At 37.8% G+C, this 24,381-nt stretch overlaps 1 pseudogene; it reads right to left on the reverse strand.

Moving 5' to 3' along the window:
• The window catches only part of LOC149121811 (small ribosomal subunit protein eS12 pseudogene), a 34,985-nt pseudogene extending 11,572 nt beyond the window's left edge, over nucleotides 1-23,413 (reverse strand).
• Between the last annotated feature and the right edge of the window lie 968 nt (nucleotides 23,414-24,381).

Below are 24,381 nucleotides of genomic sequence, written 5' to 3' on the forward strand. Positions count from 1 at the left end.
CTAATTCTCAAATAAATAAATAAATAAAATATTAAAAAAAAAAGAAACAGCTAGGACTCAAACTGGCATCCATATGGAATGCCAGCGTTGCAGGTGGTGGCTTTACCCGCTTTGCCGCAACTCTAGGCCTGAGCTGTAAGGTTTTTATAACTTACCAATTACTAGCCACCAGACTTTTGACAAAGTTTCTTAATCTCTGAGCCTCAAATTTCTCAAATGTATGACAGTGTTATAAGTAATCAGCTCATGAAATTGTTGTGAAAACCTTAAATAATAATTATAAAATACTTGGTAGATTGGTTTTGTGTTCATTTGTGGTAATTATTACTATAGTATGGCATTGACTACTAGAAAATAGTACTCTTAATAGAATTATTTCATTTTATCTACTAAAGGCAGAAAAACATTATTATTTGTGAAAGTATATTAATTCATAATTTCTATTGAGTTTTAATTTTTTTGAAGAATTAATCACATTCAGTTTGGATTTAAATTTTTATTATATTGAAGTTTTAAATATTTAACATTTGTGTTTGGAATACAGATAGTAGCCTTGAGTAGTCAAGAGAAACAGAACCAGCAGAAGGCTATCTCTCCATCTATCCATTGATATCTATATCTATATGTAAAATATAGATATGTATGTCATAGAAATTGGCTCATATCTTAGATATTTATGGAGGCCAGCATGTCCCAGGATCTGCCAATCTGCTGTCTGCAAGTGCAGAACCAGGGAAGCCAAGGGTGTGATTCAGTGCCAGTCTGAAGGCCTGAGATTCAGAGAGCCGATGGTAGATACTGATGTTGTCTAAGACACAAGAACAAGGAACTGCAGAGTGGAGGGCAAAGAGGGATGTCTCAGCTCAAACAGGAGGCAGATTTGCCTGTCCTGTGCCTTCTTGTTCTATTCCAGCCCTCAACAGGTTGGATGATGCCCATCTGCATTTGATGAAGGCTGTCTTCATTACTCAATGTACCAATTCAAACTCATTTTTCCAGAAATACTCTCATAGACACATTGAGAAATAATTCTTTTTTAAACAAGATTTATTTATTTATTTCAAAGAGTTACACAGAGAGAGGGAGAGACAGAATGATATTTTCCATCTTCTGGTTCACTCCCCAGATGGCCACAACAACCAGGGCTGAACCAGGCCAAAGCCAGGAGCTTCTTCCAGGTCTGCCATGTGGGCAGCAGGGGCACAAGCACTTGCGCCGTCTTCTGTTGCATTTCCCAGACTGTTAGCAGGGAGCTGGGTCAGAGGTGGAGGGGCCAGGACGTGAACCGGTGCCCATATGGGATGCCAGCATAGAAAGTGGCAGCTTAACCCACTATACCACATCACCAGTACCAGGTCCCCACGGTACTCTTCCCAAATGACTATATGCCATTACTGAAATCATCACTGTGAAGCATGTGAACATAATTGTAATAGACTTCTGAAATTAAACCCAAGAATTCTTCTCTAAAAGAAAAAGGTAGACCCTGCTTCCAAAGGGAATCTTTGAGTCTGGAGAGAAAACAGATTACAGGTAGTAGGAGTTTTTGAATGCTTTTTTATGGTAAAGACATTATAATTATGTTGGGGAAAGAAGCATTCATTTACTGATAAACATTACATTGTTTATAACTATTACAGGAGGAAAAAAAAAGGTCTGTGTGATGGTTCATTTTATGTGTCGACCTGACTGATCTAAAGGATGCCCAAAGAACTGATAAAGAATTATTTATAGGGGCCATCATTGTGGCATAATGGGCTAAGCTGTCTCCTGGAATGCCAGCATCCCACATGGATACCATTTCATGTCCTGGCTGTTTCACTTCCCATCCAAATCCCTATTAATGGCCTGGGAAAAGCAGCAGAAGATGGCCCAACTGCTTGGGCCCTGCCACTCATGTGGGAAACCCAGAGGAAGCTCCTGGCTCCTGGCTTTGACTTGGCCCAGCCCTAAATGCTGTGGCCATTTGGAGAGTGAAGCAGCAAATAGAAGATCTCTCTCTGTTTCTCCCTTTCAAATAAATAAATGAATCTTAAAAAAAAAATGAAATGACAATTCACCTTCTGGGAACTGGCTGGGCCTAAGTGTTCTGTCTGTGGCAGTGGAACACTTGTTAGCTTATTCAGTTAACAAATACCTGCTATGTGCTGATCAGTATGAGTGTCTACTATGTGCTAGGAAACATGGTTGGTTTTGGGAATGTGCTGGGGAGCAAACTTGAAGTGAATTCTACCTTTCTAGAGCAGTAGGGTAAACAAAGTGCTTGTGAAGAGATAGAATGTTGCTGCTGGCTTTCATTGAGTGAGTTGAGAATGCTTAGGGAGGATGGCCAGGCAGATCTCTGAGCAGATGTCAGACTGATACCATCCAACTGAAGTAGACCCCTTGGACCTCAGACCTCAGAGTGGATAATGCCATCATGGCTGATATAACTGCCGATGACCTTTCTTTGTCTCCAGGACATCTGAGTTTGAATAATACAGTATGGTTTTTCCATTTCCTTTTCTTTTACAGAGGCATTTGGATTTTATCTTTGTTTTCTGAGACAGCTGTTTCATTTTACTGATAGATGTTATGCCATCCTAGAGTGAGCCAGTACTTCCTTGATTTTGTGAGGATCATTTTCTTCTACACATTTTCATTTTGACTTGTGTCTTTTTATATAAATGATGAGCTCTTTAAAAATAAACTGAAGTTATTTGTTGGTATGGATCAGGGAGGAGCTGCAATCTGCAAATTAGAATGGACATATTCTGTTTTTCAGGTTTGTTTTTCTATATCTTTATTACCAGTTTCTCATAAACAATTGAGCATTACCAAAAGGAGTTTAGAAGATCACTTATATAGTACTAAGTACTTAATTTCCTCTCTTTCAATTTATTATTATATCTATGTGTAGATATTTAGAGACAAACTCTAGTTTAACAACTATAATTCTTGCATTGTAGGGAATGATGTTTTCAACTTGGTTACTTTTCAAAATACCAATGACTGGCCAGCGCCATGGCTCACTTGGCTAATCCTCCACCTGCGGCGCCAGCACCCCGGGGTTCTAGTCCCGGTCAGGGTGCCGGATTCTGTCCCGGTTGCTCCTCTTCCAGTCCAGCTCTCTGCCATGGCCTGGGAAGGCAGTGGAGGATGGCCCAAGTGCTTGGGTCCCTGCACCCGCATGGGAGACTGGGAGGAAGCACCTGGCTCCTGGCTTTGGATTGGCACAGTGCGCCGGCCATAGCAGCAATTTGGGGGGTGAACCAATGGAAAAAGGAAGATCTTTCTCTCTGTCTAACTCTGCCTGTCAAAAAAGAAAAATACCAATGAGTTACAACAGTAAGAGTGTATTAGTCTACACAATTTAATTGTTAATAGGCTAGCAATCATATTTACACATTTATGTGATTCAAGGTTAAATTGCTCAATTTCTGTTTTATTATAAATCAGTGTCTATATATTTGGATGATGGAGAATTTTTAAAATTTCTCATCAGCACCTAACAATTATAAGAAATGCGTTAGGGGAAAGGAAGGCAGACAATGTGAAATGCAAACCAGATCATCACATTATCATAGCATCTGTAACCCGTGTTTTATATGCGTTGAGTTAAATGCGCTGTAGCTGAGCTGCTTCTTAAACTTACCTAGAAGTGATAAAAATATGAATCAGTTGTTTACATAAAAGAACTGATGAGAATTTATTTTTCCAAGCATTTTTTTTTGCTTACCTTTAACTAGGAAACAATGGAAAACTCAGCTGTTTTATAGTAAAATTTTCTACTTGTAAAAATAAACATAATTATAAAATATATTGAAGATGAAAAAAGGTACATGTATAAATTTTATATATAATTTTTCAGACTATATATATTTTTATAAATTGTTAATATGTTATCTCCATAAATTCCTATCAATCAGCCTTTTTAAAGGCTCTCTCTCTTCACATCTATTTGTGTATATATATATATATATCTTTGTATACATACATACATTTATATACTGACACAAAGATATTTGGGAATGAATGAGAAGAATTTCATTTAATTTATGTAATAGTATTTTGAAGAAATTTTAAGAACACTTGAGGGAATTTTTTGTTGTTCAAAAGGCATTTTCACCAGTTATTAAGACTTGGACTTACAGCAGTAATTTAATTACACTTGAATTAAAGGGCTGTATTTATCTTTGACTGACTAATAGGATCAAGAAATACTGACATGTTCAACTTGACCTTCTTAGTGATCCAATCAATTACTCCATCTATATTTCTTTGTAGTCATCTCATTAATGGCCTTGCTGAGACCTTTTTGAGAATAGATGTAGCTCTACTCAAATGATTCACTATGCCTGCAGTTAATGAATTTATTTACAAAAAATAAATCAAAAAATCCAACTGTGCTCTCTTTAAAAGAAGATTTAAACTGATTCCATTGCTTCAGCTCCCATTGCTTTGCATGGGCACGGCAGTCTTTTTAAGTGGGATGCGTTGAGTGAGTGCTCGGGAGATCTGATCTGGATGACTGCTCTCTTTTCTTCAGCGTTCTTCTGGTTCTGAACTTGGGAGCACAGGTCTCTAAAATCAGGCTTTAAGCCTGAAATGAGACAAACATAAACAATATTTGCTTTCCCCCTCCATTCTTCTCAGTTTGAAACTAATTAAAAATACGGGAATACTATGTTTCTGCCACCACCTTATTTGATGTTAAAGGAGTTAATAGGTCATATTAATTATTGTACTAAATGTTTCTTTTTAAAAAAAAATTTAAATTCTTTTGAAAGGCAGAGAGAAAGAGAGACTCTTCTCTGATGGTTCATTCCCCAACTCCTACAATTGCTGACTCCAGTTTCCTGCTAACATATACCCTGGGATGCAACAGGTGTTGGTTCTAGTAGTTGGTTTCCTGCCACCCATGTGGGGAACCAGGGTTGAGTTTCCAGCTCCCAACTTTAGCCTGGCCCAACTCTGATTTGGGAGTTAGCCAGCGGAGGGAATCTCTGTCTGTCTGTCTGTCTCTCCATTTGTCAAACAAACAAAAGGTAAGTGAATAAATGAAAATTAAAAAACAAACAATGTGTATATTTGAATGACAGGATTATTTTGGAACACTAACAGAATAATTTGTTATGGCTCAAAATACAAAAAGAAAAAAGTCCACATTTCTTTTTATGTATAAATATGTAATTTTTAAATGCTTAGTGCTTTGTGAGCATCTTATCATCAATAAACCTTGATTTTTCTCTTCAAGAAGATTACAATACATTTCTGAAAATGAGATTTCCATGCTTTTAAGAAGCTAACAATGATGGCAATAGTTGTTAATTTTAAGAAGACAACATTATATCTTTGGAATTAATTATTAGCCATATGGCATCAAAGCATTTCTTCTATAAAAACTACTGTTATTTTATAATAAAAACTTAAGAAGTTCAGAAAATTGCAAAAAAGAAAGTAATAAAAGTGTTCTCCAATATCATTATCCCAAAATTAAGCAAACATTATCCCACTATCTATGTATGTGTGGAACCAGAAGCTAGAAATAGAACTTTGATCTATTTTTCATGAAATAGGATCACAGTGCGTATGATATTTAAGCCATTTGCTTATTTCCTTGAGGACTAGAGAGAGAGCGGGAGGGAGGGAGGGGGAGAGAGAGAAAGGGAGAGAGAGAAAGAGAGAGAGTATTCCTGTCCTCTGGTTCACTCTCCAAATGCCTGCAATGACAGGGCATAGGGCTGCAAAGCCTGGAGCTGGAATGTGATCCAGATCTCCCAAGTGGATGGCAGGAATCCAATTACTGAGTCATCATCATCATCATTTTCTCTCTCTTTCTTATGATCCACTCTGGAAGGAAGCTGGAAGAAGATGCCAGTTGGGACTTGAACCCAGGCACTCTGATGTGGGATGTGGGAATCCTAATCAGTGTCATAACTACTATCCCAAATGCCCACCTCATATGGGATATTTTCAAGCTAAATAACAAGTGGTTCTATTGGAATTTAGTAGTAGCAAATGAAAATAAGATGAAGGGAATTGCTAAAACTCAAAATGTCTTTTTACCACAAGAATTATTTTCTAAAAGATACATTAAAAAGCATCGAATTAATTCATTAAAAAGGCAGTGCATTTAATTAATTAATTCATTAGAAAGGCAGTGCGACAGAGAAAGTAATGGAGACAGAGAAAGAGATTTTATTTTTTTATTTTTTAAGATTTATTTATTTGAAAGACAGAGTTTAGAGAGAGGTAGAGACATAGAGAGAAAGGTCTTCCATCCACTGGGTGACTCCCCAGTTGGTCCCAATGGCCAGAGCTGAGCTGATCCGAAGTTAGGAGCTTCTTCCGGGTCTCCCACATGGTGCTTGGGCCATCTTCCACTACTTTCCCAGCCCAGAGCAGAGAGCTGAATGGGAAGTGGAGCAGCTGGGTCTCGAACCAGCACCCATATGGGATGCTGGCATGGCAGGCAGGGGCTTTAGCTCACTGCACCACAGTGCCAGCCCTGAGACTAATTTTTCAATCCTGTAAATCCAATTTACTCCCCAAATACCTACAACATCTGGCATTGAGCCAGGCTGGAGCCAGGAACTCCATCCAGGTCTCACAAATGGGCAGCATGGATCTAAGTACCTGGGCCATCACCTGCTACACATTAGCAGGAAACTGGATTGAAAGTAGAGATAGGACTCAATCCCAGGCACTCTAAAACGGAATCCAGGTATCCTTAGAGGTGGCTTAACCTGCTGCACTATAATGCCCACCTAACTAAAAGATATTTTTAAGATTAAAAAAAGAATGATGGAAAATGATAAGAGTTTTGAACCTTTTGTGAACACTGTATCTTCAGATAAGATGGTATTGATTAGTACTTTGCTCATATATCCTGTTGCTTCATTAATCTTCTGATTTTTGTTAGTAATGTTATTACTTTCATATTGTAAAGGTTTATAGCATTTATATTCCATTTACACAATTGACACAATTCTCTTGTACTAAAATTGAGGCAATTCTCATTACTTCTCTCTCTCTCTTTTTAAAGATTTATTTTTTATTTATTTGAAAGACAGAGTTACACAGAGAGGTAGAGAGGTAGAGAGAGAGACAGAGAGAGAGAGGGAGAAGTCTTCCATCTGCTGGTTCACTCCCCAGTTGGCCGCAATGGACAGAGCTGTGCAGATCCGAAGCCAGTAGCCAGGAGCTTCTTTTGGGTCTCCATGCAGGTGCAGGGGTCCAAGGACTTGGGACATTTTCTGTTGCTTTCCCAGGCCATAGCAGAAAGCTGGATGGAAACTGGAGCAGCCAGGACTAAAACCGTGGCCCATATGGGATGCCAGCGCTTCAGGCCAGGGCTTTAACCTGCTGTGCCACAGCACTGGCCCCACTTCTCATTTTTACATTGTTTCATCATTTTTAGTTATTTTCATTTATCCTATAAAATTATTTTACATTTTTACTTGTCTCTCTCTTATTTAAACAGATTTATTCATTTCAAAACTGGAGGGAGAGAGGGAGAGAGAGAGAGAGAGAGAGGGAGAGAGAGAAAGAGAGAGATTCTATCTGCTTGTTTGGCCCTAAATGGGTCTGAGCCAGGCCTAAGCCAGGAGTCAGGAAGTTATCCTGATCTCCCTCATGGGTGGCAGGGGCCCAAGCACACGGGTCTTCTTTCACTGTCTTCCCAGGTGCATTGGCAGGAAGCTGGATTGGAAGCAGAGAAGCTGGGATTCAACCGGCTCTCCGATACAGGATGCTGGCATTCCAAGTGGTGGCTTAACCTGCTGCACCTCAACACTGGTCCCTGACTTGCCTGTTGAAAAAGTAGTTTTTGAGGAAAGATTCATGGGTTTTGTGTATTGTGAACTCTCACATTTTAGAATGACTGCCCCCTACCTTTAAGCTTCACTGATACTGCGGCTGTGTGTTGGGTCACTATCTTCCCATAGAATTCCACGGACATCACTCTTTGCTTGTAGCCTTAAATATTATATGTGGAATCTGAGGCCAGCTTGATTATCACAAACAATGTTTAATAATTTAGTTCAATAATTTAAGTAGGATACATTTTAATGTTTAGCATTTTGTACTTTCCTTTGAAATCTGGTATACTTGTTTTGACTTAAAGATTAATTTCCATTTTTCCATGGAAATTTATTTTTGTTCTTGAGTTTTGTACTTCTAGAACATCAGTTAATCTTATTTTGGATTCTTCTTCTCTGTTCTTCATATTATTTGCTTTATTTTTATTGCTTTAATATATTTGCATTTAAAATCTGTCATCATCATGATTTTTTCAAGATTTTTCTGAATGTTGAAATTTGGTTGTTAGCTATATATATTATTTCTCATGGTTTTTATTTTAGCTGTTATATTTATTATTAAAAATTTTACTTATTTGAAAGGTTAAGAGAGAGAGAGAGAGAGAGAGAGAGAGAGACTTTCTGCTTGTTTGCTCCCCAAATGCCTGCAATAGCCACAGCTGGGCCAGGTCAAAACCATGAGCCTGGCACTCAACCCAGGTTTCCTACATGGGTGGTAAGGACACTCCATAAACTGAGTGCACTTCATCTAATCAGCTGATAACCCTGAGAAAAAAAAACTAGGGTCTCCAGAAAAGGAAGAATTTCTGTACTCAAGATTGCAACTTGGATTCCTGCTACAATTTCCATCATGACCTGCACATTTCAAACTTGCCATGTCCCACAATCATGTATGCCAATTTCTTTTTCTTTTTTTCTTTTTTTTTTTTTTTTGACAGGCAGAGTGGACAGTGAGAGAGAGAGAGAGAGAGAAAGGTCTTCCTTTGCCGTTGGTTCACCCTCCAATGGCCGCCCCGGCCAGCACACTGCGGCCGGCGCACTGTGCTGATCTGAAGCCAGGAGCCAGGTGCTTATCCTGGTCTCCCATGGGGTACAGGGCCCAAGCACTTGGGCCATCCTCCACTGCACTCCCGGGCCATAGCAGAGAGCTGGCCTGGAAGAGGGGCAACCGGGACAGAATTCGGCGCCCCGACCGGGACTAGAACCTGGTGTGCCGGCGCCACTAGGCGGAGGATTAGCCTATTGAGCCGCGGCACCGGCAGTATGCCAATTTCTTAGAAGAAGTTTCACTCTCTGTACACATGTGCACATGCACCCACTTTGTCATTTTTGGGGAGAACCTGAGTATATTTCTTCTGTTACTCACTTTGTTTTTCACTCATCCAACTTTTTCTTATTCTTTTCTTATTCTATTCTTATTCTTTTCTTGAACTGATGGTTATTGAGTTGACTTAGAAATTTTTCTTCTGTAGATTATGCATTCTTTCTAGGCTAGGTTCTTTTTTTTTAACTTTTATTTAATGAATATAAATTTCCAAAGTACAGAATATGGATTACAATGGCTTCCCCCCCATAACGTCCCTCCAACCCGCAACCCTCCCCTTATCCACTCCCTCTCCCCTTCCATTCACATCAAGATTCATTTTCGATTCTCTTTATATACAGAAGATCAGTTTAGCATACATTAAGTAAAGATTTCAACAGTTTGCTCCCACACTGAAACATAAAGTGAAAAATACTGTTTGAGTACTAGTTATAGCACTAAATCTCAATGTACAACACACTAAGGACAAAGATCCTACATGAGGAGTAAGTGCACAGTGACTCCTGTTGTTGACTTAACAAATTGACACTCTTGTTTATGGCATCAGTAATCACCCTAGGCTCTTGTCATGAGCTGCTAGGCTAGGTTCTTAGAAGACAATTTTTCAAGTAGTCTTCTGTTCCTTCCCTTTCTTCCTTTTCCTTTGCACCCCCTTTCTTTCATCTCTGCCTTGTGTCATAACCATGTGTCAGTGCACATACATGTACTGTGCATGCACTTGTGCAGCTTTGTCCAAAATTCCATTTGTGTAGTGACTCACTTTTGATTCTATGAGACATGTTGATGTTTTTTCACCAAATTGCAATTGATAATTGCTTATTTCTGTGTCTTCCACATTGAAGGACTGTGGGAGAGGGAGTTGAGAAGAGAGTTAAACTATATTCTGTGCAGTAGCTCTTGGAATGTTTGGGCTATGTTTTCACTTCTGGGGTTTTGTTAAACATCTCACACTAGAGTTTCCTGAAACAAATTGGAGCACATGTCCTGTTCTTACAGTAAACAGGAAATTGATCTGCCTTATTCCTCCTGCTAGGGATTGGGGAATCTTAGTTACCTCCTCTTCGACCATTCTCTTTTCTGTTTCAGAATCACATCATTTCCCCCTTCTTGGTTACCACTTCTTTTTGTTGTTGTTAAGATTTATTTATTTGAAAGTCAAAGTTACAGTGAGAGAGGAAGAGATAGAGAGAGAGAGGAGAGAGATCTTCCCTCTGCTGGACCACTCCACAAATTGCCACAACAAGCAGGGCTGGGCCAGGCTGAAGCCAGGAGCCAAGAGCTTCATCTGGGTCTCCCATGTGGATTCAGGTGCCCACACACTTGAGCCGTCCTCTGTTGCTTTCCCAGGCAGGAAGTTGGATTGGAAGTGGAACAGCCGGACTTGAACTGGCACCTGTGTGGGATTTGATTCTGGCACTGACAAAGGTGGCTTAACCTGCTGTGCCACAGTACCAGCTCTGGTTGCCACTCCTTAAACTTCATTGTATTGGATTGCTTGGTTGCTCCTACTAAATTTTTCCTCGGTTCTGATGTTTTTGTTTCATTGAACTATATATTGGGAGAGGAAATTCTATGCAGAAATTTTATTCTACCATCTTCTCTCAGAAGTCCCCAAAGCTTTTTATTAACAAGAACATATTTCTACTCATTGCACAGAAATGAGAATTCACAATAGAAGATTAGGTAGAGCACATTATCATGTGAACAAATACTTAATTACATTTAAGATGCAAATGTTTTTTGAGATTATACTTTTGTAAACAAGATGATCTTGTTATAATGGAGGATTTGTTATAACTGCAATGTAAAGGAGCCTCAGAGGAAAAATTAAGAAAACTGAGTATGTGAGCTATTTGTTGCCTGAGTTAGTGGTGTACATAAAATGTAATGGATAGCAAAGACTGGGTACAAAATCACAACATAGTGCCTTCTAACAACATAGTATCATTTACTTGTAAATGTCTAGATTACTTTTCATTTCTTGTAACTGGACTGAAGAAATGTTGTCTCAGACTGACACGCTTCTCAGTGTTTGAAATCTTTAACAATCAAAAATACACTTGGCACAAAACTAATTTCACACCTCAGGCATTAAAACCCAGGGTCTGTATTCATTGTTTGTTTTGCATAATGTAAAACTGCACAAAGCATGATATATTATACAAGGGATGAATGGGAATCTGAGAAAATAGAGAACCATTTTACATCTACACCAGGTAGATGACATTTTTTATATTGGAAGTTGTCCTGATGATGATTTTTATAATCAACTGAATTTTTGTCACTAGCATACATTAAAGATAAAACATTTCTACTGCTATGGTACAATTATATATTCTAGAATATAATTGTAATTTTATGAGTTATTGTGATATAGAGGCTCATACCTAATGAATCAGCCTTTATTTTAATATGGAATATATAAATATTAGAGATCATGGTAAACTCTAGTTGAAAAAATTATAACATGTTACTAGTAAACATGGGTCAGTTAAAAATAAACCTTCAGCAATATAATGACTCATTTCTTATTATAAAACTTTTAAATCATTGGTAAGTATATTTGTAATTTCTGATTTAATTGCCAGAGCCAAGTTGATATATATTGGTGAAATTTATATAATTTACAGGTGCTTAAATTATTTCAGGTATAATTAATAAGTACATTAGTGTCAGTGAAATAAATAGTTTAATGATATGTTACTTTTTAATCCATTGAGACCATAGGGAAAGGCAGACACAAATATTGATGGTGATAATGCAAATTAATACAATTTCTGTGTTGATTAGCCAATACCTAGAAAAATTACAAATGCATCTGTCCTTTGACTCAGGAATTGTACTTTAAAAATCAATTAATTGGTTTCTTATTATTTGGCTAAGGTTAGTAATGGTTGACACAGGGCTTAATGCCTGCAAAGTGTTTGTAAGATGTCACTCTTGAAAGTGACAGGTGAATGGACACTGGGATGCACACTCTGCCCATGTCCACCCCACATCAGAACTTCCTGGGAATGTAACTTTGGATTACGGACAATTTCTGTTTTATCTGTTTCAGAGCAACCCCACAGTTGCCATTGAACCCAGAAGTGGCAAACAGACTCTTGAACCCTTTGTGTCTATCAGTAGGCATTGATACTTTTTTGTTTGTTTGTTTGTTTCTAGTTTGACATAATGTCCTAAGACATCTTAAGCTTCTCTACCCTGCTCTTAGAGTCTTCTACTCCAATAGGCTCAGGTTCTTTAGGTAGAGAGTGGCAGTTAGAAAGCACCATCCATTAAGTATGCTTTTGCCTTTCCAATGAATAGAACTAAACTTCTCCTACCCCAACCCCGGCCTTAGTATTTATACGTGTGTGTGTGTGTGTGTTAAAAGTAAAGATAAGATGTATCATAATTTTTGTTGGTAATTTTCTTTTTTTAAAAAAATATATTTTATTTATTTATTTGAGAGGTAGAGTTACAGTCAGTGAGAGGGAGAGACAGAGAGGAAGGAATCCCATGTGCTGGTTCACTCCCTACATGGCTGCAATGGCAGGAACTGAGCTGGGCCGATCTGAAGCCAGGAGCCAGGAACTTCTTCATCCAGGTCTCCTACGTGGGTGCAGAGGCCCAAGCACTTGAGCCATCCTTCATTGCTTTCCTAGGCCATAGCAGGGAGCTGGATCAGAAATGGAGCAGCCTGGACTTGAACTGGCACCCATATGGGATGCTGGTGCCTCAGGTGGAGGCCCTAGCCCACTATGCCACAGTGCCGTCCCCATGTTAGTAATTTCGACTCAAATTCAAGAACATAAATACTTTACATAGTCTGTTCAGTCTTTCAATTGCTCTCCTTATATTCTTGTCAAAACTTCTGGCTCTCAAAAACACCAATATAATTATCTACTTACTTTATTTCACAATCTACTCAGAAAAATGATACTAGTATTACTGTAGTTTGATTACTAAAAATAACATATTTTTTGTTTGTTTTGCAAACCTTTTATGTGTGTTTGCTGCTCTTAGTGCACATTCTACTAGATGTGTAGGACCAAATTATTGTTATTTTAAAATCACTGTGAATAATGCTGCTGTAAGATTTTGCTGTTAGCTTTTTATACTGTTTGGTTTATTAGTTTTACTTTTTTATTTTTGCTTTACTAATGACTCCTTTTTAAATATTTTATACTTTTATTTATTTATTTGTTAAGGATTTCTTTATTTATTTGAATGTCAGAGTTACACACAGAGAGAAGGGGAGGCAGAGAAAGAGAGAGAGAGAGAGAGAGAGAGAGAGAGAGAGAGAGAGAGGTCTTCCATCTGCTGGTTCACTCCCCAATTGGCCACAAAAGCCAGAGCTGCGCCAGGAGCCAGGAGCTTCTTCCGGGTCACCCATGTGGGTGCAGGTGCCCAAGTATTTGGGCCTTCTTCTCTGCTTTCCCAGGCTATAGCAGAGAGCTGGATCGGTAGTGGAGCAGCTGGGACTCGAACTGGTGTCCCTGTGGGATGCCAGCACTGCAGGCGGTGGCTTTACCTACTACACCACAGCTCCCCAGATATTTTATTTTATACTTTTTAAAAATATTTCCTTTGTCTCAATATTGAATGCACAAAGCAATTTATATTCTGAAAATTCTAGTCTTATTCTTGTCCCTTTTACATTTCTCCTCCCTTTCCCATAAGTAACTTTTCTTTTTGGTTTAACCTTTCACTTTATCTTTTCATTTGAATGAAAATATATACAAATATACATTTCTTTCCTTCTTAGTTGTGTACTATTTTCTCCAAATTTGCTTCTTTTTTTCCATCTTATAGTTTGGAGAGCGTTCCTTGATGGTCTAAGGAGATATTTCTCTGCTTTCCATGTATGTGTTCTGCTTCCTCAAGTAAATGCATCTTAGTTTATTCAGCTGATCCCATGTTAATGAGATATACTTGTTTCCTGCTGTAGAAATCACAAATAGTTTTGTAATGAAGAACTTTATACATACATTTTTTTCTTTGAATTTTCATCAGTGTGTATTTGGCACAGAGTCTGAAAAGGAGGATTTCCAAGTAAAAGGATACATGCATATGTAATTTTTCTGTATTGACACATCGCCACAGAAATTGTACTAACCTGCATTCTTACCAGCAATATTTGTGTGTGCCTTTCCTATGGTCCTACTAACAGGATATGTTATCAAACTTTTTGGTTTGTACCTATCTGGGGGTGAGAAATGATGTAGCTCTAAAAATTAGGTTTATTGGGTTATATTTTACAAATGTTGAATTTATATAGTTCAAGTAAATAGTTCAATGAATTTGGATAAATGCATATGTATCTCAACCACCATCTGTTTAAGATTCAGGACATTTGCATCGCTTCCTTCATATTGGTCCTAATTCCCTTAACAAGCTTCTATCTGTTTATTGAGAATTTACTTTTATTTAGACACTACTAGGAATCCCAGTATGTGCTTATATTTTTACTGTCTCAGCTATGGAAACTACCACTTTTAAAAGTGCTTCCTTTTATTTAAGAATGTTTAAAACCTAACATGCTGGTTGCATTCATTGCCATGAATTATAATTGATAGTGTTGACAGATTAAAATATAGAAACCCTAGTTACATAAAAGTTCATTTAGTAATAGATAATTTTGTTGTATGTCACAAATAGTTCGTGAAATATACTACATTTTTTCCCTGAAATTGAAATTTAACATTATCTTGTATTTTTCACTTGCTCTATCTGGCAATCCAAGTTCTCGGCTCCCTAACAAAAAAGAAGAAGGAAATATGTGTTTATTAATTCATGAGTAGATTGATTATTATTTATATACATTTATCTATCTGTCTATCTCTATCTATCTATCTATCTAAAATATGAGTTCATACTGATATTTCTGATTCCAATCCAATACTACAGGGTTTATTTTAGCTTTTCCCCTTTTTGTATGTGCATTGTATGTGTAGCCTCTTCTTTCCACATTGAGAAATTTGAATTTCCTTATACAGAAAATATTTAAATATTAATTCAATTTTAGGATCACATAGTTTCAGAGTGACTAAATCATATCCTTTGAAAAACACATTTATTAATTTGATTGAAGCCCACTGAACAGTTCTTTTTAGTCCTTGGCCATGAAATATCCAGTCAAAATACTGTTTTTCAAAGTTATTCAGGTTAATTCTTTTCCATCGCTTTCAATATAATTTTGCTATTCATTTGAAATACAGTTAGGGTTAATTGTTGGTATTTGCATTCCCTTTTGGGGTCTATAAGCATTTCTATGTTTAAGAGTCTGACTAGTATCTGCTAACACTAACCGATAGAATAAATAAAGGGGAGAGTGATCCAACATGGGAAGTGAGATACTCAGCAGACTCATAGAATGGCGGATGTCCTAAATAGCACTCTGGCCTCAGAATCAGCCCTAAAGGCACTCGGATCTGGCTGAAAAGCCCATGAGAGTATTTCAGGCATGGAAAGCCAAGACACTCTGGCAAAAAGATCTCTGCGAGTGAGATCCCAGTGGAAAGAACAGGTCTTCAAAGAGGGAGGTGCCTTTCTCTGAAGGGAGGAGAGAACCTCCACTTTGACTATGACCTTGTCTAAACAAGATAAGAGTCGGAGAACTCAAGGGGCTTCCATAGCCTTGGAAACTCATGACTGGTGCATAGGGAGATTACTGATGCCATAAACAGGAGTGTCAATTTGTAAAGTCAACAACAGGAGTCCCTGTGCACTTACTCCTCATGTAGGATCTCTGTCCTTAATGTGCTGTACACTGAAGCTTAATGCTATAACGAGTACTCAAACAGTATATTTCACTTTGTGTTTCTATGGGGGTGCAAATGATTGAAATCTTTACTTAATGTACACTAAACTGATCTTCTGTAAAAAAAAAAAAAAAAAAAAAAGAAATTATCAATTCCCAACTTGACTCTCACTGGGATTAAACATGACAATAGGTCTGATCTGATTTCATCATCATTTAAAAAAAATCATCTATTATTTTTCACTTTATGTTTCTGTGTGGGAGCAAACTGTTGAAATCCTTACTTAAGGTATACTAAGCTGATCTTCTGTATATTAAGATAATCGAAAATGAATCTTGATGTGAATGGAGGGGGAGAGGGAGTGGGAAAGGGGAGGGTTGTGGGTGGGAGGGACGGTATGGGGGGGAAGCCATTGTAACCCATGAGTCATACTTTGGAAATTTATATTCATTAAATAAAAGATAAAAAAAAAAAGAGTCTGAGCCAAACAAAAAAGATATACTCAGGGATATATCACATCCTTATCATTCCTGCTATTCCAATTCCATTCCTTCCTTCTTCCTACCTTTTTCCTAACCAGTCTCTTTATTTTCCATTTCATCCTGCCTTTCTTTTGTTTAAATGTGGAGATACATCTTCATTTTCTCATATCCTCCCCCCTTTTTTTACATAAAGGATAGTGCTCAATAGGTACTATTTTACGCTTAGCTTTTTATACTAGGTCATGGATATCATTCTGTATCAGTTTATAAGGAAGTTCCTCATTTGTGTACTAACTGCATAACATTGCTTTGTGTATACATATCACATTTTGTTTACCCATTCTCTATATGTACATTTAGGTTGTTTCCTTTTTTTTTTTTTATAGCTTGAAAGTTTCCTTTATTCACATAGCAAGTATAACTCTTTTTTAAACTTTTATTTAGTAAATATAATTTCCAAAGTACAGTTTATGGATTACAATGGCTTTCCCCCCCATAACTCCCCTCCTACCTGCACCCCTTCCATCTCCCGCTCCCTCTCCCATTCCATTCACATCAAGATTCATTTTCAATTATCTTTATAGACAGAAGATCGATTTAGTATATATTCAGTAAAGATTTCATCAGTTTACACCCAGACAGAACATAAAGTTAAATACTGTTTGAGTACTAGTTATAGTATTAATTCACATTGGACAACACATTAAGGACAGATCATACATGAGAAGTAAATACACAGTGACTCCTGTTGTTGACTTAACAATTTGATACTCTTGTTTATGGCGTCAGTAATCTCCCTAGGCTCTAGTCATGAGTTGCCAAGGCTATGGAAGCCTCTTGAGTTCGCTGACTTCGATCTTATTTAGACAAAGTCATAGTCAAAGTGGAAGTTCTCTCCTCCCTGCAGAGAAAGGTACCCCCTTCTTTGATGGCCTGTTCTTTCTACTGGGATCTCACTCGCAGAGATCTTTCAATTAGTTTTTTTTGTTTGTTTGTTTTTTGTTTTTTGCCAGAGTGTCTTGGCTTTCCATGCCTAAAATACTCCCATGGGCTCCTCAGCCAGATCTGAATGCCTTAAGGGCTGATTCTGAGGCCAGAGTCCTGTTTGGGACATCTGCCATTCTATGAGTCTGCTGTGTATCTCGCTTCCCATGTTGGATCGTTCTCTCCCTTTTTGATTCTATCAGTTCGTATTAGCAGACACTAGTCTTGTTTGTGTGATCCCTTTGACTCTTAGACCTATCAGTGTGATCAATTGTGAACTGAAATTGATCACTTGGACTAGTCAGATGGCATTGGTACATGCTATCTTGATGGGATTGTATTGGAATCCCCTGGCACATTTCTAACTCCACCATTTGGGGCAAGTTGTTTCCACTTACAAACCAAAGTAAATGAATAACTGTACATAGGTAGTTTTGAATAGTTGCAGTTACGATTTTAAGGTTGATTCTGGGAAGTGGGATTGCTGGATCAGAAGATGAATGCAGTTTTTTAGATATTGCCAAATTATTCTCTATAAGGCTTGTACCAACTTGAATTTTCACTGCCAATGTATTCGAGTGTGTGATTATCCATAGATTTTTTTCATCAGGATACATCGTCATATAACTTATATTTTTTGTAATTTTATAGTGTTTCAATTTGCATTTCTTTAATTGTGAGTGAGTTTGAACATCCTCCCTTATATTTGAGGGCTTTTGTAACACATTTTTGTTGGGTGAATTGTCTCTTTATGTCCGTTCTCATATTTCTATTTGACATTGATTCTTGTTCTTAATCTTTTTAAAAATATTTGTTGTTATTTATTTGAAAAGCTGTTACAGAGACAGAGACAGAGACAGAGAGAGATCTTTTCTCCATTTCTCCATTTGTTCTCTCCCCACATGGCTGCAGTGGCCAGGGCTGGATCACTTGAAACCAGGAGCCTGGAACTCCATCCAGATCTCCAATGTGAGTGGTATGGAACCAAGAACTTAGGTTATCTTCTGATACATTCCCAAGCACATTAGCAGGGAACTGGATTGGAAGTAGACCAGCTGGGACTCAAACCAGTGCTGATATCGAATGCTGGCACTGAAGGCAGCAGCTTAGCCTGCTGTGCTACAATACTGGCCCCTGTTCCTCAATCTTAAAGAATTGCAATATGCCTTCAGCCCTTCATTTACAGCATGCATTGCAAACATTTCCTTCCCTAGCTTGTACATTATCTTTAATTTTGTTCATAGTATAAAGCAAAATATTATTTTTATATTGTGAAATTTATCAATGTTTTCTTTTGATGAGTCTGAATGTTGAGTCATGGCTATAAATCTTTTTCCTGTTTCAAGGTTAAAGAGCAATTCACATTTTTTTTTTCCTCTGGAATTTGTTTGGTTTTATTTTTTTCCCCAATTAGTCATTTAAAAGAAAAAGGAGTAAATTTATCTCCTTGTTGTTGAATTTTGTTAGTTGATTTTCTTTTTGTGTTAATTTTCTTCATGTCCTTTTGAAATTAGGTTTGCAAGCTCATTCTTAAAGGTAATTTAGCTTTTTCTCTCTGTGTATTTACCTCACCTTTTTTAGTTCTTTTGTAGACATGGATCTTATGCCACAACAGATTTTAGTTTGTCTGTTTTGGCACTACTATCCTTTGGTGATATAAATGTTATAACAATGCCAATTATTGCCTCAGTAGTGGTTTTTGTAACACTGTTTTCTTATTTTAATGTACAGTGTGCTGAGGTAATGAAATTTATATTTCTTATGGGGAAATACCGTTATTTTATGTATTGATCAGTAGCTTTATTTTTTTATTTTGATAGAGGGAGAGAGGGAGAGAGAATGCTTATCTGCTTATTCACTCCCTAGATGCTTGTAACCCCTTATAAAGTTGGGAGCTCAATCCAGGTCTCTCGTATGGTGATAGGGACCCAGTGCTTGAGCCAACATTTATAGTTCCTAGAGTTCATATCAACAGGGGGCTGGAATCAGGAAAGGAGTTGGGATCAAATGTAGCCACCTAGATTTGGGACTTGAGTGTCCTAACCAGGGTCTTTACCACTAGGCTAAATGTTTTCTCATTTATACTTCTTTCTACCCACCCCCTCTCCCCCCATATTCCTTCACTTTCCCATTCTTGCCTCTTTTTTCCTGTCTTGGCACCATTATAAAAAGCCTTTTCACCTGTCTTAATAACTGCTCTCCCCTTGACCACCAATGAAACAAACAATCCAAATATTGAACATTGGTAAAGCCTGAATGACAATTTAAATCATATACAAACTATCCTTTCTGCTTTGTGTGGAGACAAATCAGAGTTTCTGAAAAACTTAGAGTACTGGCTAGAGAGTAGAAGCTGTCAAGAGGTGGGCACCAAAGCTCCTATCAGGGTGGCTTACTGGGAGGAAGCTATTAAAATTCTGACTCCACTTCAAACACTAAAGATGGCAATTGGAGGCTTGGCTTGGGCTGAAAGGGACTGAATCCAAAAAGGTGATAAAGGTAGCAGGTGTCAGAGGGGTGGGATATCCCATGAGGCAATGATTTTGGTATTACAAGTATTACAAGTAATTATTTGTGTTCTTTACATCACAGTCAATGATAAAGCTATTTAATTCATGGTAGAGAAGAACTTCTTGAACAATCAGTCCATTTAGATTTTTCAGTAAAAGTAATACTCATAAATTGATCAAAGCACATTCTTTTAGAATATGAGTTCTTTAAAACCTCCACAGTCCTCAGAAGGAAGATGCCAATGAGAATTTGACAGATCAAGCTTTCTTTGCAAGATTAACTTTTGCTCTAGTTTAAGGAATTTCCAAACAGATAGGATATTAACACTAGATTATTGAAATTTGTATCAATCTGCCAGTCATGGTAACTTCTCCTTTACATTTTTAAATTAAAGCTGGTAATGTAGGATGTGAAATGCTCACTTTAAACAAAAAAAACTGTAGATTGAAGAGTAAAGTCCTTACAAAAAGGATAAAAGCTTTTCCAGTAGAGCTCTCCAAAGTTATCAATATTTTCATCAAGTTATAAAAAGATGAGACTCTTTGAAGGTAGAAGAAACAAAGGAAAATATTTAGAAATACCTATAACCATCTCTTTACTATTTTTTCCAGCATGGCTGAGTCAGAAAGAGGTTTGATAACAGTTGGAAAAATTTCTACAAAAATATACCTTTGTCCGATAAAACCATTGCTGAAACACTTTGTTTTTTTAGATTAAATACTTTTTTCTCAATTTTATATAATTTGATTTTATTTTAATATAGTATTTTGTTATTATTGAATACTATTTTAGTTCTTTGAGTTTATATACCAATAAGATTTTTAGAATGAGAATATATATATATATATACACATATATATATATGGGTTATATTTAACAAACTTACATTTTTATTGATGTTTGTAAAAACAATTTTATTTGAGGGGCAGGCATTGTGGTGTCCACTGCCTCTTGTGGTTAAGCTCCACCTGGGACCTGATATCCCATACTGAAATGCCTGGGATAGAGTCCCACCTCCACTTCAGCTGCATCTTCCTGCTAATGAGCCTGGGAGGGAGCAGACAATGGCCCATGTACTTGGGTTCCTGCCACACATGTGGGAAACCTGGATGGAGTTCCTGACTCCTGGATTTGGCCTAACCTAGTCCCAGCTGTTGTGGGTACTTGGGGAGTGATTTAGTGGAAGGGAGATCTCTCTCACGTTCTCTCTCTTTTTCTGTCACTCTGCCTTTTAAATAAATAAATAGATCTTCAAAAATTATATTTGACCTATTTGAAATGGGCTAAAATTGTTTTTCTGTTTTTATTATGAAAATATTCAATAAAATGCCAATGTTTGTACTTGAATCTCAGTGTCATATTAAAAGAGATAGAGAAATATGATATTGTCTTCTTGTAATTCCAACCAGCAGAGTTTTATCTTCTCTTTTGTGTTATGACAGCTACATAAAAGCTTTACTCAGATAGTACTTGTGATGTACTGAAATTGGCTTTTACTGGTTCATAAGAGGCAATTGTTAAAAGTTTCAAAAAGTATTGTAAGTCAGTTGTTAAACACAGATATTATTTATTTTTTAAAGATTTATTTATTTATTTGAAAGTCAGAGTTACAGAGAGAGAGGAGAGGCAGAGAAAGAGAGAGAGGGAGGGAGAGAGAGAGAGATAGGGAGAGAGAGAGGGAGGGAGAGAGAGAGAGATAGGGAGAGAGAGAGAGAGAGAGAGGTCTTCCATCTGATGGTTCACTCCCCAATTGGCTGCAATGGCCGCTGCTCATATCCAGAGCCAGGAGCCAGGAGCCAGGAGCTTCTTTCCAGTCTCCCATGTGGCCCAAGGACTACTACTGCTTGCTCTCCCCTCCCCTCCCCTCCCCTCCCCTCCCCTCCTCTCCTCTCCTCTCCTCTCCTCTCCTCTCCTCTCCTCTTCTTCTGCTTTCCCAGGCCATAGCAGAGAGCTGGGTTGGAAATGGAGCAGCCAGCATTCGAACCGGTGCCTATATGGGATGCTGGCACTTCAGGCCAGGGCGTTAACCCACTGCACCACAGTGCCGGCCCCAAACACAGATATTATTAAAATTGTTATATCAATTTAAAATTAAATACATTGTATTAAAACACATGCAATAAATATTTAAGATATAGCTTCTTGATAATGTGACCTTATTTTATTACTATATAAACTCCTATAGTTATTTACATCTGTTGTATTATTATGGTGGGAATATTTTGTGTGTGTTGTGATATTGTGTTTTTTCCCCTATTTTGTTCAGTGGCACCTTGTTGATAGTTTGCAAATGGCCATGGTAAAAGTATTTTCCCACAGAAATTGGCGAATGTTCTACATCTGAGGTTTTTTTTAATTGATTATTTGACATAGGAGGGTGATGGGCAGCACATTAATAGTGTGTTTTAAATTGAAAAGTGTGCTGTGTTTGTAACTATTGAATAGTACATAACACAGAAATGTGAGGAAATATTTTTACAGCATTCTAAAACTATTTTTTAAAGAATTTCTTCGTATCATTGAGGAATAAATGAATTTCTCACATCTATATTCATTATGTTATTCTACATAATAATGTGAAAGGAAATGTCAGCTGCCATTGATGTAACTATACTGGTTTGTCAGTTGCAACTGTAGGTCAGCTATGAATACAAGATTTCAGCAAAAATCAACACAAACATTCTATGATCATTTTGCTATATGGAATTCACAATATAGAGTATTATATACTTTATTATGTGTTAGTTATTATGTATCTTTTACACCCACAAAGTTTGTAATACATTTATATACTATGTAGGTTTATACTGCCCTAACCTCAAGGAAAGAGGTTTTATTTTATTATTATTATTTTTTTTGACAGGCAGAGTTAGTGAGACAGAGAAAAAAGCCTTCTTTCCATTGGTTCACCCCCCAAATGGCTGCTACAGCCAGCGCACTGCACCGATCCAAAGCCAGGAGCCAGGTGCTTCCTCCTGGTCTGCACTTGGGCCATCTTCCACTGCCTTCCCGGGCCACAGCAGAGAGCTGGACTGGAAGAGGGGCAACCGGGACAGAATCTGGCACCCCAACCAGGGCTAGATCCTGGGGTGCCGGCACTTGGAGGATTAGCCTAGTGAGCTGCGGTGCTGGCCAAGGAGAGTTTTTTAAAACATTTATTTATTTATTTATTTATTTTAGAAGGGGACAGAAGAGAGAGAGAGCTTAACAGAGAAAGAAAGCTCCCATTTCCTAGCTGGCACCCTAAATACCTATAACAGTGAGAGATGGGCCAGGGCCAGTGTAGGGGCAAAGCTGGACTCAATCCAGGTGTCCCACATGGGTGTCAGGAATCCAAATACTTGAGCCATCATCACTGCCTCCCAAGGTCTGCATTGGCAGGAAGCTAGAATCAGGAGACAGAGCTAGGGATTGAACCCAGATACTCCGGAGTGAGACATGGACATCTTACCTGGTGTCTTCACTGTTGAACCAAATGCCCATTTTAGAAACTTGTTTTTTAAGCATGTAGCAGCACACCACTGATAGTAAATCAGGGCAATCTCGGGATTTTTTTGCCTCCATTTCTGGAGCTGGGATTTATGTAACTTGTGTTTCTGTAGAGTGAGCAGCCTCTGCTCTTTGTAAGGAAACTGCAATCTCTTTCGCCCTGTAGGAGTGGAACTCTCTGCTGCTTTTTGAGAGACTTTGCACCAGGTCCGCGGCTCCGGTTAATACTCTGCATTTCTAGTCTGATTGTGGATCATAATTATGTCTATATTGATTTTGTGGTCACTATAATTAAAAAATTTTAAAAATTATATATCCATTGTTATGAATTAAGAACAAATAGGAGAGTTCAGAACATGAATGCATTGTGCATTGTAGCCTTGATTACCTCTTCGATTACTGACGCCTACAGCAGCAAAGGTGAGTGAAAGATGACACAGTGGCTCCTCTCCCTGTGACAGTCCTAGTCACTCCTTAACTTTAGCACCTCCATTCCTGCACATCTTTCCCCTCACCTGTCTCCGTGTCTATATAGAATTAAGTGTTCAGCCTCTTCCTTTTACATAATTCATTGTTTAGTTCAACAAATATTTTCTGTTTCTAGTGTGTTTTCAGTGTGCTAGGCACTTGTCCACAATGGTAATAAGGAATATAAACTCCAGTGGAGGGGCAAATGTTAATTAAGCAATCATATAAATTATAAACTGTGATAAGCTATGCATAAAAGTGCAAGGACTTTGATTGCCTCTATCAAGAATTCCAGCAAAGATTTCACTAAGGTTATGATATTTGAACTAAGATTTCAAGGTTGAGTAGAAATTAATGATGAAAGCACTGGGCAATGAGGACAGGAATAAAGGTTCGTGTGTTTGGGATGCTAACAGTGGGGACATAAAATGGCCATAAATTGAAGTGGGAAGATATTCAGGGCCCAGAGCTTTGCGTAGTTGATTGATATGCTCCGCCAATTTTTTTTTAAGACATTGCTTTTCAACAGTTGTTCAGAAGGCAACCAAACTATGGGCCACTAAGTTAGAAAGCTG

Source organism: Oryctolagus cuniculus, chromosome 16 (genome assembly GCF_051225735.1).
Source record: "Oryctolagus cuniculus isolate XC-2025 breed Fujian yellow rabbit chromosome 16, ASM5122573v1, whole genome shotgun sequence".
Classification (NCBI taxonomy): Eukaryota; Metazoa; Chordata; class Mammalia; order Lagomorpha; family Leporidae; genus Oryctolagus; species Oryctolagus cuniculus.